We start from the raw sequence: 19,913 nt of genomic DNA, 5'->3' as shown, positions 1-19,913 counted from the left end.
CTAGGCAGGCCAATTAACTGTCCAGCTGCACCTGAAGAATGAGACAGGGAGCAGGTCACTAATTGTAAATGGGCTCAGCTGGGCAGGAACAGGAGGGGCCTGTATAAAGCCCAGGAGCTGTGAGCAGCAAGGAGTTGGAAGGAAATAGTCTACAGTCACTCTCTGAGAGGAGGAAGCTTGGGCTGGCAAACCCAGAAAAAGGGGTAAGCTAGATAAGTAGGAAAAAGCTCAGGGAAACAGTAGCAAGGGGCAGGATGGTACAGACCTTGGCTGCTTGTTATAGAGTTTCTGGGCTGGAACCCAGTGTAGAGGGTGGGCCTGGGTTTCCCTACCAGCCACCGGGAAGTGGCACAAGGTGTTGGAGATGCCAGACAGACAGCTGGTCCAGAAGGACTTTGACTTTCCCAGAAGGGGAGGACCTTAGTGATTGGCCAGAGGGCCAATCCACAAACAGGAAGCTTCAGCTCCAGGAGTGAGAGGAGCCACAGGGTGAAAGAGACAGTGGGCAGACACCCCCAGAGGAGGGAGGTGCCTAGCAAGAACTAATCCCCAGAGCTATCAGGAGGACACACCACCAGCGGTGAATGAATTCTGTGACAGTGTATTAGAAGTGGATTTATTTTTTCTTCTGGAGTAATAGTTCTAGTTTAGCCATCAGGGAAGTGTCTGTAGATGGTGGATCTGAGTCTACCTTCATTTACACTGGTGTAAATCAGGAGCCATTCCACTGAAGTCAGTGGAGTTGCACCATTTACATCTGTGTAAGAGAAAGGAGAGTCAGACCTAATGTATCCCTGCGTGCATGAAAGATATAGCTAATCCATAACCACCTAAGGTATCACACTTGTCATTATGCTACAGACCATGACTACTGTGAACTTCATGAAGATGAAACGTTATATGCACCGTACATAGACTAAGTCCGTCTTCGAGCTTCTGAAGGTCACTGTGCTTCAAGTCCTGTGTCTAACGTAATAAATTCCCGGCCAACTAGAACTTCATGGTTGTCACTAGAGTTAGGCGGAGAAAGGTCATTCCTTTTGACAGGATTTTTCACAATATGATTTCATTCCAATTTGGAACAACTCCTCCAGCATTTCAAAATTCTCCACAAAAGGGAATGGAGCCACAGCTCCACAGCAGTCCACCTGGACCCTGGAAGTCTGAGCTACTGAGGTCCTGGGATCTTGGAAACCGGGACTCCCAGAGCTTCCAGGCTCTTGGTCCCCATCAGCCTGCCAGGCAAGCTGGCAGGAACCAGGCTGGCAGGCAAGGTTCCATCAGAACTCCATGAAAATGGATGAGCCTCCACAAAGTGTTTTGATTTTGGTGAATCAGCACATTTCAAAACAAAAACGTGTAATCGGAATTTCTCTGATCGTCTCTAGCTGCTGCAGAGTGTGCATTCTCAGAACTCCTCAGCTGCAGTGACAATAGGTGCCTGTGTTGGTGGAGTAGAAGGATTTCGGTCATAACACTTGAGCTGAAGGGGCAAGCTCTTGATTAGCTGTTTAAGAGTGTAGGATCTATGACAATTGTACATTTCCAAGTCCATCGAGGAAAAGGGAGTGGTACAGATATGCACTAGCCTGCTCATTACAGTAATGGTGTAGTCTTTGTACATGAGTCTAAATCTTCAACTACCATCTTCACAACATATATTATTCATAGAAGACTTTTCTGCTAAGTGCACAATGTGGGGACAAAACTGAACATTATCTCATGTATACATAAACAGGACCATTCTCTGGACAATTTTGCTTATTTTCTTGAGATACAAAGTTTCAATATGGATCTCATTTCTCAGTCTAAAGAAAATAGGAGGAAACATTTAAGACTAAATGAATTAGATGCAGAATGAATTCACTAGGTTGTGTTTGCCAGAATTGGTCTGTAGTCAAACTTCATTAACGTTACAGTCTCATTAGTAGGTTTACAAATGTAAGCGTTCTAACAACTCTCCAGTGACCTCAGCAAAAGCCAAATACCAAGCAGTGCAGTCAACTTAGAATGAGAGAGTGGTTTCATACTGCAGAAGCAGAGAAGGTATTCAATTCTTTATCAGCTCAATGCACTTGCTGTTGATCAGTGATCGCCCCCAAGGCCTGTTAGGCTTCTTACAATGATAGAATGAATCCACTCATCTAGTTCTATCGCTGAATCTTTTTTGAAAGAGAAAAGATAAACCCAAATGCAACTCATAACATTCAAGCAGATAGTACAGCTGCTGCATCTCTTCTCTTGATTCCTGGTTCAATAGAGTGAAATCACCTTTTTACAGCTTACATTTCAGAACATACATGGCACAGTTAATAAATAAATTATAAATAAATAATTTATTTATTAACTGTGCCATGTATGTTCATGTATGTGCCATGTAAGTTCTGTCAATCCACAATGGTAATCAAGCTGGAGTTGAGCCAGGAGTGGTACCTTTAAACAAAGGAGATGTCTAAGAGGCATATGTCACTCACTATATGACCTCCCTCCCAATCATTGTGTGCCACAACATAGAACAATGCCATTTTCAGAAGTCTTATCCACTGGGGGCTGGGGCGGTGAAGTGGTATTGCATTTAAGGTATCCAGTACTTGCCAATACTGATTAGCAAATGCTAGTGTCCACCGATGGATTTGTAGTACAATAATCATACTTAGCACTTACATAACCTTTCTTACTTAGATCTCAGAGGTGGACTGGATTGGATTAAGGCCAACACTATGATGCCCCCCCTCCCTTCCATGGAACCCTCTTCTCCCCACCAGGAGTGGCAATTGCGTCCCCTCCACCCCCAGAGCAGCAGAGGTCCTCTCCCCCCACCCCCAAAGGTGCAGGAATGGCAGTAGGGCCCCTCCAGTACTCATTCCAGCATCCCCACCAGGAGTGGCAATTGCGTCCCCTCCACCCCCAGAGCAGCAGAGGTCCTCTCCCCCCCTCGCCCCCAAAGGTGCAGGAATGGTAGTAGGGCCCCTCCAGTACTCATTCCAGCATTGGTGAATAGTCTGTGTACTGTACTCTTCTCTAGCCATACACACAGTTCTCTGCTGGGGTGGTGTTGGCAGAGGTGCCCAGAGCAATGGATTCTTGATGTTAACACCACATTGTGATGCAAGGGGCAGTTCTCCTCTCTCAGAACTAGTGATTCAGGCTCTCTGCAGACAACATTGTATTAGTTACCCACTTGTCATTTTTTGAGCCTCTCTCTGCAACCATGAGGGCTAGAGACAAAATAATTATAATGATAAATTGAGATTCTGCTGTATTAATGTGACTGCAGCAGGTGGAGCCCTTGGCATGGGCCTAGAGTATCTTTACCTTAATCCAGCTCTGGTCAGTATGTTTCCTTAGCCTCATTTTACAGATAGATAAAGCAAAGCACAGAGGTTAAAAGTGTTTGCTATCAGACAGCAAGTTGGCAACAAACCCAAAGATTAAACTGAGGTCTCCTTAGTCCTAGTCTTGAGTTCTCACCATTGGATCAGAGAACTTCTCAGGCTAAATATGATCCAGATCAATTAAAAATATTGTCTCCTAAAACCAACTCAAATGTTTCTAAAATAAGGTGAAGTTACACATATTTGAAGACCTCTTGAGAGACTTTGAGGGCCACTTCAGAAGTGTGGGGCCTCAAATGGCTTCTGTTTCTTGAGGGGGAAATGTAAGGATCAAGGAGAGTACATCCTGTTCCCCTCCCCAACACTCTTGTCCTAGAACCCTTCTTAATATCTTAGATTCCATATCCCTTAAACTCTCCCATATTGACCACCTCTGCCCTTCCTGTGAAGAAGATCTGAAGAGCAAGGCCTATCACATAAACAATTACAATTCTTTGCCGTGAAGAAAGGAGAGCAGGTGGAGTAGGAAGAGCATCCAAAACTTCCATCATTAAGGATTTATTGAAGTTATTCAGATAGCAGGTTGTTTCAATATTGCTGTCATTTAAATAGTAAGGTTCCCTGGCATTAAGATATTAGGCCAAGTGCGGAAAATAGCTGGGGATTTTAGGATACATCAAGAAGAATATGGCTCCATGAAAATAACTTTTGGAGTTAATTACAGGACCAATGGGTTAGAACAACAGGCAGCTGCGAACAGTCCTTAGATATTTACTTATTCATGGAGAAATGAAATCCAGTGATTGAGAAGGGAAATGTAACCATAATAGAAAACATGATCAGAATATTCATAGATAAGTGTATCTAGCATTAGAGTCATGCAGAAAATAAAGTACTATCATTTAAGGGAGTTGGATATGTCCTTTAGGACACTTTTCTCATTTTACTTTGAGCTACATGATCTTTGTGTAGCAATATGTTTTAATTCAGCACACCCTGCTTATTTTAAAAAAGATATTAAAATAAAAAAGATGAAATCTAAGGCAAGACAAGGAAAGAGAGCCATATTAATATGAACTATGTGTACAGAGGTCTGGGAATGCATTAGAATATGAATGGGTTCATTTTAATCTATATGCATCTAATATTTAATCATTACCCCGTCATTGTCAGTAGACATTGCACCATGAGAATTCTGTGCCTACCCAGCATCAAAGAGTAAATTCCCTCTTGTATGAAGGATCAGCACAAGGTCTAGGTCTAGACAATTTTTAAGTCCTCAAAATAGAACGTAAGTGGCACTAAGTGATGCATAGCACTTGTACGGACTCTCTGCAAAAGGGTGAATTTCACCTCTGTAATTGCGTTTTCTTTTCATTATGTTTCTTTTGTACGGAGTCATTGGGCTTGAAGTCCATTAAATATCGTTGGGAGCAGGGTAAGTCCCACGTTTTCTAGAATAGGAGGGTAGATATGGTTGCCTTTTCTCATAGTATACACTTAGAACAAGAGATGGTCAGAAAATTGATTTTTTTTCCCCTGTGCAAAATGTGTTTGTTGAGGGGGAAAAAATTGTCCTCTGAAAATATTTTGACTTTAAAGTTTGGGGAGGGGGGTATGAAAAGCCAGAGATTTCCATGGAAAGCAGACCCATTCCATGAAAAGTCTCATTTAGTCGAAAACCCAATTTCCTATCAGAACAGTTTTGACAGAAAATTTTCTGCCAGTCTTACTTTAAAACATAATTTCAATGGATTACAGTCCCCCTTTGGGTAAATGGGTGCAACTCCCAAACATGTGTGCCAGGGCTCAATTTGGTACACGTCTTTAGGTATATTGTCTTAACTTTTCATTTTATCCCTAATGTATTCCTCACCTCTATTCACAGTAACACCCAGTCCAGCCAGCAATTTCAAAACTGCCTTTTGGAAATTAATAACTAAGCCCCACTACAGACGTTTTTCCTTGCCAAACCTTACATCTGAGTTCTAACTACACATATTAGTATCACATTGTTTTTCTGCTAAATATCAGCAGAAACAGAGTAGATTCAGCCTTTGCCTAATGTGGCTCCTCAAATCTCAGTTTCTATTAGAGCTAATTTTCCACTGACTTCAGACTGGTTTTGGCATCTGGGGAGGGCCTGCCCATTATGGGAAAATTGATTTTTAACAGCTACTGTGCATGTTAGTTCTCGCTTCCATCAAGTGCCACTGAATCTCATTCTCCTTAATATACACAATAGTTGGGAAATGTTTTTTTTCCTTTTGGCTGGATTTAAGTCAGAGTTTTAGAAGAGAGTCAGAGTTTTTCAACTATCATCTCTATCAATAGTTGACATGTCACAACATGAAATGCCCACTGTGAAGTTTCACATTAATTATAACTCAGGTGACCAGATAGCAAGTGTGAAAAGTCGGGACAGGGCTGGGGGTTAATAGGTTGCCTATATAAGACAAAGTCCCTAATATTCAGATGGTCCCAGTAAAATTGAAACATCTGATCACCTTGTTATAACCCGCCTACATCTTGGATATGAATTTGCTCACAGAATTACCCCTCTGTGTCTGTTGCCCCTCCCCTCTGTCTCCCAAGCTATGTTCGATATCTACAGCACTTTTCATATGAAGAAAGCGATCACAGAAGGTATCAGTCTGCCACTGTAGCCTACATTTTTACAATGAAGTCTCTACTTTCTTAATGAATTAATTAGAAAGGAACCTTTTACCCACGGGCCTATCCAACGTAGAGAAAGCTAAACAAGCAATTCAGTTAACTAACAGTCAAGATTTCAGTAATTCATGAGAATCAGCATTCAAGACCTCAGTATGAGGCCATACCACCTTGTGACACTTGGCAACAGTACTGAAAAGCAGTATAGAAATCCATTCTTTTACTTCCTGATGATGGGCCAGATCATGGCCTCCCATAGAGAAACCTACCATAGAGCTTAAGGTACTTGGGAGAACTTTCCAAATTTACATTCATTCTGTGTTTGAGGATTTATGTGGTGAGAGATTTATGTAGTGTTTACTCTCCAACCCTCATGGAGTGCCCATATACGCAGAGATCGGGAGATCTTTGGGGCTCAGGTGGAGTAGGAGGGAAAACAAAGGTCTCAAAATTTGGAATAGCTATAAAGAAACAGAAAAGGGTTCCTAGTTTTATTAACTTGTTTTTTATCTCAGAGGGTGGGATTAGCACTGGGCAGGAGAGATAGAACAAAATATATTGAATTTATTGCTGCATATGTAGTTAGTTACTGTATGGACTGCATAATTGTGATCAGTAGTCCAGCTATCTTTCACAATCCCAGGCATTGTTCTGCTAATTTGATGTATTTCAAGTTATGGGGCTTCAATCACAGTCTTGGATCTTGGGTGGCTTTTTATACCCAGGCAGAATGGACGTAAAGTGCTATCTTGCTTGACTGGTTGCATTGTACGCCTACTTTGCCTAGGTGAAAAGTGTGCAGGGAAATGGAGAATCAAGTCCAGTTAGTTCATATATTCCCAGTGAAACTTAGTGAAACATGCTTTATTTTCCTATTCTGGACCCATAGTCATGTAACAGAGAATCCCTCATGCACTGTAGTTTAAGGATAGTACTGTATTTAACAACGTGGAAGATTTTAATGTTGGTGACACGTAGTCACATCTTATATTCAGGTTATTTCCATGTTCAGGAAAAGCCACTTAAAACAGGCATTGCAAGTTTCTTCCTAGTAAATCAAGTCATTCAAATAAAACTATGTCATTCCTCTGACTGTTTTGCAATGAAAACTTTTACCTATTCTATCCATCTTTGTATCTCTGTGTATAGTGTCTGTCACCAGAGTGTCTGGAACCCATGGTATTATTTAATCTTCAATGTTCCATAGGGAAAGCATCTCCTTTAATGGTATAGGAATAAAATGGGTAAATACTAGTGTTCCATTTCAATGCTTCTTGCATTAGGAGAACTTTAGTCTTCTGTTAACCTAGATCAACCTCAATTTATAGTTTCAAAGCATACAGTATTGCTGTTCATTATACTATACTGAGGGAAAATGCTTCAAAATCAGACCTATAACCTATAGTACATCTCACATAGTATGTGATTGAACTATGTTGTCTGTCCTCAGAGGGGTTGAACAAGTTGTTGCAAAGTCAGTGGGCTCAGTCCTTCAAGCTGTTGAATGCCCCCCGAATTCCTGTTATCTTTGCAAGTCCCAACCCCTATTGCTTACCATCTCTCTGGATTTAGTCCATAGGGACTGATCTTGCAAATCTTAATTTGTGTAGGCTATGCTCTGTAAAGAATCTCATTGACTTCAGTCCGACTGTTTGCATGAATAAGCACAATGCTTGTGTAGCAGGGTTTGCAGAATTCTGTCCTGTATTTGCATGATACTGATCTTTCTGATAGTGCCCAATTTAACTTTAAAATTAAACTATCTGGATAAAGCAAAGTAACTTACAATAATTGCTTTCAAATTCAAAAAATGCACAATTTCAAACTTAACTCCCCAAGCACTGAACTAAATTAACCTCTATCTGGTAAATGACAACTGTTGTTTTGTTCTCTTGGAGAGCAATTCCTCCCCATCTACCTCCTGCAGAACCTTGCTTCTTCAATTGCCTGATAGACATGATTTTTTTTTTTTTTTTGCCAGCACTAGGCTGCCACAAGTGTACTAGGTTCATGGTCTTGTTCTATTGGTAAGTGGAGACTGTCTACATTCCAGGAAACCTCTCACCCTTTGGTTGTACAAACATCACAATCACTTACAGTGAATAAGTAGCTCTTTGTTCCTTTTCCAAAGGAAATATAGACAGCCCCTCAGAGCAGCTCTGCTTTCTCTCCTTTGCACTTCTCTGAGGTATATTTCATTTAGTTTCAGTCCATTAAAACCAAAATGCTTCTGTACTTCCACCCAGGTTGAGAAAGTTAAAATGTTTGATTAGGAAACAAATGAGATGGCCAAGGATTTGCTGAAATACAAGAATGTACCACACTCCAAAAAAAAAGTGGGAAAGATCAAAAGTGGAGCTGCTTCATTTATTCATTACCAATTTAGTCCTTTTTTTTTTAGTTCGCAAGTTGGTCATGAACCGATCCCAGTTTCCACAAATGCATTTGTTACTCCTACGTGTTCATAGAGTTGACATTCTCAGGCTATGGATGGTTCATCCTAAGTATTTGTTGTGTGTGATTGATCAAAGATCAAAAGATAGGAAAGATAGGAAGTATGTCAAGAGACCACTCTGGCTTAACCAGGAGATCTTCAATTATCTAAAACTCAAAAAAGAGTCCTACAAAAAGTGGAAACTTGGTCAAATTACAAAGGATGAATATAAACAAATGACACAAGTATGTAGGGACAAAATTAGAAAAGCCAAGCCACAAAATGAGATCAAACTAACTAGGGACATAAAAGGAAACAAGAAAACATTCTACAAATACATTAGAAGCAAGAGGAAGACCAAGGACAGAGTAGGCCCGTTACTCAATGAGGGGGGAAAGACAATAAAAGAAAATGTGGAAATGGCAGAGGTGCTTAATGCCTTCTTTGTTTCGGTTTTCACCAAGAAGATTGGTGGCAATTGGACGTCTAACATAGTGAATGCCAGTGAAAATGAGGTGGTATCAGAGTCTAAAATAGGGAAAGAACAAGTCAAAAATTACTTAGACAAGTTAGATGTCTTCAAATCACTAGGGCTTGTATCCTAGAATACTCAAGGAGCTGACCGAGGAGATATCTGAGCCATTAGTAATTATCTTTGAAAAGCCATGGAAGATGGGTGACATTCCAGAAGAATGAAAAAGGGTATATATACTGCCCATCTATAAACAGGGAAATAAGGACAACCCTGGGAATCACAGACCAGTCAGCTTAACTTCTGTACCCGGAAAGATAATGGAGCAAATAATTAGAAGATAATAGGGTGATAAATAACAGTCAGCATGGATTTGTCAAGAATAAATTGTGTCAAACCAATCTGATAGCTTTCTTTGACAGGGTAACAAGCCTTGTGGATAGGGGGGAAGTGGTAGATGTGGTATATCTTGACTTTAGTAAGGCTTTTGATACCGTCTCGCATGACCTTTTCATAAACAAACTAGGGAAGTAGATGGAGCTACTAAAGGTGGGTGCATAACTGGTTGGAAAATCATTCCCAGAGAGTAGTTATCAGTGGTTCACAGTCATGCTGGAAGGGCCTACTGAGTGGGGTCCCACAGGGATTGGTTCTGGGTCCGGTTCTGTTCAATATCTTCATCAGTGATTTAGATAATGACATAGAGAGTTTGCGGACGATACCAACCTGGGAGGGGTTGCAAGTGTTTTGGAGGATAGAATTAAAATTCAAAATGATCTGGACAAAATGGAGAAATGGTCTGAAGTAAATAGGATGAAATTCAATAAGAACAATGCAAAGTACTCCACTTAGGAAGGAGCAATCGATTGCACACATATAAAATGAGAAATGACTGCCTAGGAAGGAGTACTGCGGAAAGGGATTTGTAGGTCATAGTGGATCACAAGAAAAATATGAGTCAGAAGTTTAACGCTGTTGCAAAAAAGCAAACATCATTTTGGGATGTATTAGCAGGAGTATTGTAAGCAAGACACAAGAAGTAATTATTCCGCTGTATTCTGTGCTGATTAGGCCTAAACTGGAGTATTGTGTCCAGTTCTGGGTGCCACATTTCAGGAAGGATGTGGACAAATTGGAGAGAGCCCAGAGAAGAGTGACAAAAAAGATGAAAAGTCTAGAAAACATGATCTATGAGGGAAGATTGAAAAAATTGGGATTGTTTAGTCGGGAGAAGAGAAGACTGAGAGGGGACATAACAGTTTTCAAGTACATAAAAGGTTGTTACAAGGAGGAGGGAGAAAAATTGTTCTTCTTAACCTTTGAGGTTAGGACAAGAAGCAATGGGCTTAAATTGCAGCAAGGGAGGTTTAGGTTGGACATTAGGAAAAACTTCCTGACAGAGTGGTTAAAAACTGGAATAAATTGCCTAGGGAGGTTGTGGAATCTCCATCATTGGTGATTTTTAAGACCATGTTGGACAAACACCTGTCAGGGATGGTCTAGATAATACTTAGTCCTGCCTTGAGAGCAGGGGACTGGACTAGATGACCTCTCGAGGTCCCTTCCCGTTCTATGATTCTAAATAATTACATGATATTGTTTCTATTCAGTGACTGGATCACTGAAATTTTAAACTAGACCAATGAATAAGTAATGATAAAGCACATTTCAGTATGAAATTTGGGATGACTATTCAATTGTACAAGACTGTGTGAAACTTAGGAGTAATGAACGTTCTCCCAAATACTCATCAGAATACTCAGTGAATAATATAAGCCTATGAATAAAACCACTTCTATTTAATGTATTCGTGAACCACTTTCATACCATTTGATCAGCTTTGTGGTAATTAAAATCTTGAACTGTTTAATTTAGAATCATAGAATTGCAGAAGTTAGTGATTATCTCATCCTCCCATCATCACAGCACTGTTTTCTACCATACACGGTCCAGCACCTTAGTTGATCTAGTTTTAAATGTATCAAGCAATGAGACTTCCACCAACTCCCTAGGGGAGACAACACATATTCAGATTAAATGGTCCTCTTCTTAATTACATATAATTAATTCTTAAATTGTTATTAAATTAGTTATAACCCGTGTAACCACCCTGAACAATTCTTCCCACTACTTGGTGTTCAAAACTGTACTTGAAGGCAGCTGTATCTCCTATACATAATATTATGTATCTCTTATCTAATGCTTTTTATCAGTATAGATTGTATACTGTACAAAGGTGGTTGGTATCATTAGCCCCATTTTACAGATGGGGAAATTGAGGCACTGAGTGGTGTTGTGCCCAAGGACACACAGCAGATCAGTGGCAGAGCTGGAAATAGAACCCTGGTTGCCTGATTCCCAGGCTAGTGCTCTATCCACTAGACAAGACTGCCACCTTACATGCAATACTTAAGGCTTGAATTTTCAAAAGGGAGTTAGATGCCCATATTCCTTTGAAATTAAATGAATTCAGGGTCTTAACTCTTCAAGGCTTCTTTGCAAATTCCAGCCTAGTTCCTGAAAGCTTCCATTTATCTGTCCCTTCAGCCCCTTCATTGTGTAATTCTTCTCAGAAATTTTAATTTAAAAAAATATATTATTAGCCAAAGGTATATGCATTTAATGTTAGTCAGTATTTGGGGGAAAGCTCACTGTGCTAGGTTTCTCTGTAACTTGTGTGAAAACATTTCTGGAAAGAGTCTTTTATAATTGAACTACAAAGCTCTTGTTTTCACCCTGAAGTGGCATTTCTGCTGTAGTTGTTGCTATGATATATATTTCACAATACATCTAAATCCAAATTCCTGGCTCTATGTTTCTGCACTTTGATTCTTTCACCCAATGTACAGAAGTATTTCAGTAACATGACTTCTGCACTGATCATAAAAATTCCTGAATTCTTCCAATTAACTGTAAGATAAGCATCATGGAGACCTAGTGGGAGTGAGTAAACAGAAGAGGTTTTCTCTCTTGCTTCAATAAGTCATTTATGGCTCAGAGAAGCATTCAGGACTTTGGATAGTTAACCAAACTAAACTGAAACGTCTATGCTTTGCCTGTTACTAATTCTGATCCTTTGAATGGAATTGTGTAACTGTACTGAGCACCCCAAAACTCTTTATCAAACTAGTGCTAACAAAACAGCCAGGGAAGAATCCCTGGGGAAAAGGTGTAGCCCAATTAAAAAATCTATCCAAGTTTTATTTTACAAGTCATTTTTGATTGTGACTTGAATACAAATCAGATTATATAAATGATTAACTTTGAAACAGCAACATTGTTTATCAAAAGAGTGAGTCTATTGTGATGTTCACTAGGAATTGGACAGTGACAAGTAACTCATTTCATATACCCCACAGCACACTTGCTGGACAAGAAGTGGCATTCTCAGAAATTCAGTCAGTGGCTTCAAATATGTGAAGTAAATACAGTGCTGGGAGAAGAACAGGGTTTGGAGATTTTTTTTATTAACAAAATCTGTGTGCACAATACTTCATGTAAAAGGTTAATCCATATGTTTGACTAGTGCTGATGTGCCATTCAGGGTTGTGCTACAATTGTTGTCAATGAGGTAATTAATATTCAATTTGAAAGCATTTTAAAATTGTTTAATAGTTAAAAGTTATGGCAAGCCAGATTGGATCACTGGCACATCTCTTTTCCAATAGTCTCTACGGTTATATCTACACTGCAGCTGGGAACATGCTTCCGAGCACCGGTAGACAGACATGGGTTAGCTCCGCTCTAGTTAGCACATTAAAAATAGCTGAGGGTAGTGGAGGCAGAAGGTGTCCAGGTGGGTTTGTACTCAAGCGACTAGCCCAAGCTGCCACCCATGCTACTTGACTTCAGAGAGAGCAGGATTAGGCCAATAGTGAGCACTTTTGAAATCTATCTTGTTCTTCCCTCACTGGTATTTCTTTGGGCCTTTTGAAGAGGGATAATCATACTTTGGGCTCTGTTTCTTTCTATGCATAGAAGCCTGCTTTATACTGCTTTCCTCTCCTTCACACATACCAGAGGGATGTTGAGACCCTGAAGACCTGATCCTACTGATGTGATTAGATCTGTCAGTGAACTCCCTTGAGCAAAGGCTGCAGAATCAGACCCCAAGCACATGAGGTACTGTCTAGTTTGTTGCTGTAGTTGCCAAAACCAGATGAGAGATTTGACTTCATACTGAGAAATCAGAAAAATGTGACTTAAGCCCGCACACAATGCTGATCAATGCTAGTGAAACATCATGAAGACACTGCAGAAGAATATGTATAAGGAGCTTCCATACCCACTGTGTTAGAGCTGGATGAATAATGTAAGCCTTTGTTCACGATCAACGAACAACAAATGCAAAAAGCTCAGCAATATTTCACAATGGATCTATCAGCCAGCTCTACCTTGTCTACAGTTTCTCTCTTTACTCTGTTTAAGGAACTGGTCACATAGCTCAGTGATATTATTGTGGTAACTGGCAGCTGCCTTCTATGCCTGTGTAACAGTTTGGAGAAGGAATTCCATACCAGATTTACCAACTATACATTGGAAGACAGCTGGAAATTCCCTGATTGTCCCTATGGGATAAATTGTGTTACTCCATTGACCTGACCAAGGAAAAAATTGCCTCCCCTCCCCGCATCTGGGAAACCCAGTGAGAAATTAAGGAAAATCTGCAGGATAGTAATAGTGTTCCCTTCAGCGAGGGCCCAATATGCATCAGAAATGAATAAAGAGTTCTACATTGCACCTGATTGTTACCCTGAAGATAATAGGGTATAATCTTTTCCAACGTGATCATTAAATTGTGTGGAAGCATAGTGTCCTGCACATTCAGATCTTTAGAAAAATGTGTTGATGATCTTTAGTTCCAGGCAAAGGTGCCAGACTGACAGTCATGAAGAATGAAGACCTTCCCACATGGGAAAGACACAAAGCTTGGGCAAGGTAGTCCAGATTTGTTCAGCATCTGTGTGCCTCAACCCTATGCATAAGAGACAACCTCTTGTCTTCAGGAGATAGGACATGAATTTATAGTTCATTCAGTCCTTGTCTTTCCTGCTGAGATTGCTAATTACCATTGTTAAGGCTGTATCCCCACTTTGAACTTTAGGGTACAAATGTAGGGGCCTGCATGAAAACTTTTAAGCTTAACTACCAGCTTAGCTCTGGTCCCGCTGCCACCATTCCCTCCCTGGGAAGCCTTGAGAAACCTTTTACCAATTCCCTGGTGAATACAGATCCAAACCCCTTGGATCTTAAAACAAGGAAAAATCAATCAGGTTCTTAAAAAGAAGGCTTTTAATTAAAGAAAAAGGTAAAAATTATCTCTGTAAAATTAGTATGGAAATTAACCTTACAGGGTAATTAAACTTAAAGAGCTTAGAGGACTCCCCTCTAGTCTTAGGTTCAAAGTACAGCAAACAAAGATAAACACTCTAGTAAAAGGTACATTTACAAGTTGAGAAAACAAAGGAAAACTAACACACCTTGCCTGGCTATTTACTTACAAGTTTGAAATAGGAGAGACTTGTTTAGAAAGATGTGGAGAACCTGGATTGATGTCTGGTTCCTCTCAGTCCCGAGAGCGAACACACTCACAAACAAAGAACACAAACAAAAGCCTTCCCCCCCTCAAGATTTGAAAGTATCTTGTCCCCTTATTGGTCCTTTGGGTCAGATGCCAGCCAGGTTACCTGAGCTTCTTAACCCTTTACAGGGAAAATGATTTTGGAGTCTCTGGCCAGGAGGGATTTTATAGTACTGTACACAGGACAGCTGTTACCCTTCCCTTTATAGTTATGACACGCCCCCCAAATTACAGATAGTGGTGGACGTTTGGTTCCACACTGGCTGTGATTTCTTCCTGGAGTTTTAGGAGAAAACAGAGTTAATAAGACACATGTACCTTTAGACATACTACTGATTATATAAAAACTAACAATATGTTTTATTTCAAGAACAATTGTTAACCAGTTAACTCTGGGAAACTTTTCCGGGAGAGTGCATTAGCCACTTTGTTAGAAGCTCCCAAAATGTGTTGTATTTCAAAATCAAAATTTTGGAGAGCTAAACTTTACCGAAGAAGTTTTTTGTTATTTTTTTTGGCGGTATGAAGCCACTGTAGCGCAGCATGGTTTGCTTGTAGTTGGAAACGCCGTCCCCAAACATATGGGCGTAGCTTTTCCAGCGCGTACACAATGGCATAGCATTCCTTTTTGCTGATTGACCAGTGGCTTTCCCTCTCAGACAGTTTTTTACTGAGAAACACGACAGGATGGAATTCTTGATTCGGTTTTTTCTGCATTAAAACTGCTTTCACGCCTTGCTCGGACGCATTTGTGGTTATTAGGAATGGTTTGTTAAAGTCTGGGGCCCTTAGCACAGGGTTAGACATGAGTGTTACCTTAAGCTGGTTAAAGGCCTTTTGACACTTATTAGCCCACTGAACTGCATTTGGCTGTTTTTTTCTGGTTAGGTCTGTTAGCGGGACAGCGATTTGGCTGTAGTGGGGTAGAAATTGCCTATAATATCCAGCCAAGCCTAAGAAGGATTGGACCTGTTTTTTAGACTTTGGAACTGGCCACTTTTGGATAGCATCCACTTTGGCCTGTAGGGGATTTATAGTTCCTCGACCCACCTGGTGCCCCAGGTAAGTTACTCTGTTTTGGCCTATTTGACACTTTTTAGCCTTAACAGTTAGTTCTGCCTGCTGGATGCGCTCGAAAACTTTTTTCAGGTGCTCCAGGTGCTCTGCCCATGAATTAGAAAAAATGGCCACATTATTAAGGTAGGCAACTGCAGATTTTTCCAATTCCGCTAGGAGACCATTTACAAGTCTTTGGAAGGTGGTGGGTGCATTTTGCAACCCGAAAGGGAGTACATTGAATTTATACACCCCTGCCTGGGTGACGAAGGCTGACCTTTCCTTAGCGGGTTCATTTAGTGGTAGTTGCCAGTACCCCTTGGTTAAGTTTAAAGTAGAGATGAATTGGGCATGTCCCAATTTCTTCAATAGCTTATTTGTGCGTGGCATTGGATAGTTGTTAGGACGAATTACAGCATTTAGCTTACGGTAGTTCACGCAAAAGCGTATTTTCCCATCTGGTTTGGGAACTAGAACCACTGGAGATGCCCATGCACTATTAGAGGGTCGGATTATACCCATCTGTAGCATGTCCTGGATTTCCCTTTGTATAGCACTTTTGGCATGAGGTGACTCCCGGTAGGGTGGGGTTTTAATTGGGTGAGCATTACCTGTGTCAATGGAGTGGTATGCCCATTTGGTCCGTCCTGGAGTGGCTGAGAAAATTGGTGCAAAGCTTGTGCACAGCTCCTTGATCTGCTGTTGCTGCAGATGCCCAAGGTTTGTGGAGAGGTTCACCTCTTCTACGCCACCATTCTTTTTTTCTTCGTAGTAGACACCTTTAGGCCACTTCGCATCATCTGTTTCCTGGGCTGTAAACTGGCAAACGTTTAATTTTCTGGAATAAAAGGGCTTAAGAGAATTAACATGGTATACCTTAGGCTTTATGTTGGAGGTGGGGGAGGCTATGAGATAGTTAACAGCTCCTAGGCGCTCCTGGACCGTGAATGGTCCTTCCCACGACGCTTCCATTTTATGGGCCTGGAGCGCCTTTAAGACCATGACTTGGTCTCCTACTTTGAAGGACCGTTCTCTGGAATGTTTATCATACCAGGCCTTTTGCTCTTTTTGAGCATTCTTTAGGTTTTCTTTAGCAAGGGCTAAAGAGTGTCGGAGGGTGCTTTGTAGGTTGCTTACAAAGTTTAGAATGTTAGTTCCTGGAGAAGGCGTAAACCCCTCCCATTGCTGCTTCACCAACTGTAATGGCCCCTTAACCTTGCGGCCATACACAAGTTCAAATGGTGAAAACCCTAAACTGGGATGTGGTACAGCCCTGTAGGCAAAAAGCAACTGCTGCAACACTAGGTCCCAATCATTGGAGTGTTTATTTACGAATTTACGTATTATGGCCCCCAAATTTCATTAAACCTCTCCACTAGGCCATTGGTTTCATGGTGGTAAGGGGTGGCAACCAAGTGATTCACCCCATGAGCTTCCCACAGGTTTTTCATGGTCCCTGCCAGGAAATTAGTTTCCGAATCTGTAAGGATGTTGGAGGGCCAACCTACCCTGGCAAAAATGTCTGTTAATGCCTGGCACACACTTTTAGCCCTGGTGTTGCTTAAGGGTACTGCTTCCGGCCATCGGGTAGCAAAATCCATGAAAGTTAGTATGTACTGCTTTCCTCTGGGTGTTTTCTTTGGGAAAGGACCCAGAATATGCACAGCTACGCGCTGAAATGGGACCTCAATTATGGGTAGTGGCTGGAGAGGGGCTTTAACCTGGTCTTGGGGCTTTCCCACTTGTTGGCACACCTCACAAGACCGGACATAATTAGCAACGTTCTTGCCCATTCCCTCCCAGTGGAAGAACTTCCCCAACCGGTCTTTGGTTCTGTTCACCCCAGAATGATCACTGGGATGATCATGGGCTAAGCTCAAGAGCTTTACCCGATACTTAGTGGGAACTACCAACTGTTTTTGAGGATGCCAGTCTTCCTGGTGCCCACCAGAAAGAGTTTCCTTGTATAAAAGTCCTTGTTTTATAACAAACCGGGATTTTACAAGAGCTGAGAGGCGGTGGGGTGCTCCGTGCCGCCGCCCAAGCTTTCTGAAGGCTGTCATCTGCTTCCTGCTCGGCCTGGAACTGTTCCCTTGATGCTGGAGACATCAGTTCCTCCTTGGACGGTGGACTGGGGCTTGGTCCCTCTGGAAGCGATGCAGGTGCTGGGGCTGTTTCCATTGACTGTGATCCGCTGTCCGCTGGTGCACTATGTGGTATCTCAGGCTCTGGCTGAGCTTCTTGGGTAGGGTTATCTGCTGCTTCCACCAGGTCAGGCTCGCTGGTGCCCTCTGGCGTTGGAGTTGTAGACGGGTTTGCAAGCGCTGGACTCAGTGCTGGCAATGGTTCTGGTGCTGGTTGCGTTGCCAGTTCCGGTTCTGGGACTGGCTTTGGCTGGGTCTCTGGGATTGGATCCACTACGGCTGTTGCAGTCGTTGGCAGGGGATCCAGTTCCACCACCGTTGTTTGGGTCTTTGGTAACACAGACGGGGCTCTGGTGGACGGCTCAGGAACAGGTGACTATTCCCACCCTCTTGGCTAGCTTCACATGGTTGGCCAAATCTTCCCCCAGCAGCATGGGAATGGGATAATTGTCATAGACTGCAAAAGTCCACATTCCTGACCAGCCCTTGTATTGGACATGCAACGTGGCTGTAGGCAAGGTTACAGACTGTGACACGAAGGGTTGAATTGTCACTGTAGCCTCCGGGTTGATGAGTTTGGGGTCCACTAGGGATTGGTGGATAGTTGACACTTGTGCCCCAGTGTCCCTCCAAGCGATAACCTTCTTTCCGCCCACTCTCAAGGTTTCCCTTCGCTCCGAGGGTATGAGAGAGGCATCTGGGTCTGGGGATCTTTGGTGTGATTGGGGTGTAATGAACTGTAATCGGTTGGGGTTCTTGGGGCAGTGAGCCTTTATATGTCCCAGTTCATTACATTTAAAACATTGCCCTGCTAAGGTATCACCGGGGCGATGTTGGTTGGTGGAGACTGGTGTGGTGGGGTGAGAAGGCATCTGGGGTTTCCCTTGGGATGTGGGTGGGGCCTTGGGTTGTCCCCGGTGGTAAGGTTTTGTTTCGGCTTGCCCCTTCTGATATTTGCTCCAACTGCTACTCGTTTTTTCTGTTCTGCGACCTCCACCCATTTGGCTCCAATCTCCCCCGCCTCAGTTACAGTTTTGGGCTTCCTATCTAGGATGTACCTTTTTATTTCCTCAGGAACACCCTCTAAAAACTGCTCCATTTGCATTAGGAAGGGCAACTCTTCTGTAGATTTAACATTTGCTCCTGATATCCAGACATCCCAATTTTTCCCAATGTGGTAGGCATGTTGGGTAAATGACACATCGGGTTTCCACTTTAGGGCTCTGAACCGCCGACGGGCATGCTCAGGTGTTAGCCCCATTCTGATTCTGGCCTTGTTTTTAAAAAGTTCATAACTGTTCATGTGTTTCTTAGGCATTTCAGCTGCCACCTCTGCTAAGGGTCCACTGAGCTGCGACCTCAGCTCTACCATGTACTGGTCTGGAATGATGCTGTATCCAAGGCAGGCCCTTTCAAAATTTTCTAAGAAGGCCTCAGTATCATCGCCTGCCTTATAGGTGGGGAATTTTCTGGGATGGGAAGTGGTACCTGGAGAGGGGTTGTTAGGATTGGCTGGTGCATCCTGCTTAGCCTTTGCTACTTCCAGTTCATGCTTCCTTTCTTTTTCTCTCTCCTCCATCTCCTTTTCTTTCAGCTCCATAGTTCTCTTGTGAGCCTCCTCTTTGGCTTTTTTCAGCTCCATCTCTCTTTCATGGGCCTTCTTTTTGGCTTTCTCTTCTCTTTCTCTCTGCTGTGTCTCGAGTTTTGTTAATTGAAGCAGTCTCTGATGTTTTCTTTCATTTTCTTCTGCTTCTAGTTTGGCCAGTTCTATTTTTTTAGCTACTTCTTTGGTAGTCATTTTCCTGTTTTCTTGTGCTGGGTCACCCCCTCTGCAGTTGACTGAAACTGGGAAGCTCTCAGCTCTGGCTGCTGCTGAGTTAACAGAGACTTTCTAACTAGCTACTCCCGAGGATGTAAAAAGAAAAAAAACAAGTCCGCTTGTAAATTCCTTTTACCCTGTCCTTTGTTTGCTCATTTGAACACTTCTCTTAACAAAGGACCTTGTTAAAAAAACTTAACACCTCTGCCTTCAGGCAAGGAGAGGTAAGATATGCATCTACCTTCCTTCAGCTCTGCTTTCCAAGCAGCCAGAAGGAAAAAAAAATCTTACTGGCTTTTGGGTTTAAAATGATCCCACTCTGCCACCATGTCAAGGCTGTATCCCCACTTTGAACTTTAGGGTGCAAATGTAGGGGCTTGCATGAAAACTTTTAAGCTT

At 42.1% G+C, this 19,913-nt stretch overlaps 1 protein-coding gene across 3 annotated transcripts in view; it reads left to right on the top strand.

Moving 5' to 3' along the window:
• Positions 1-19,913, top strand: part of KCNIP1 (potassium voltage-gated channel interacting protein 1) — a 559,284-nt gene that overhangs the window by 171,603 nt on the left and 367,768 nt on the right. The gene's annotated exons all lie outside the window — the stretch shown is intronic.

Source organism: Chrysemys picta, chromosome 8 (assembly GCF_011386835.1).
Source record: "Chrysemys picta bellii isolate R12L10 chromosome 8, ASM1138683v2, whole genome shotgun sequence".
NCBI lineage: Eukaryota > Metazoa > Chordata > Testudines > Emydidae > Chrysemys > Chrysemys picta.
Note: the sequence above shows the minus strand (reverse complement) of the source record. Positions and strands in the feature narration are given on the sequence as shown.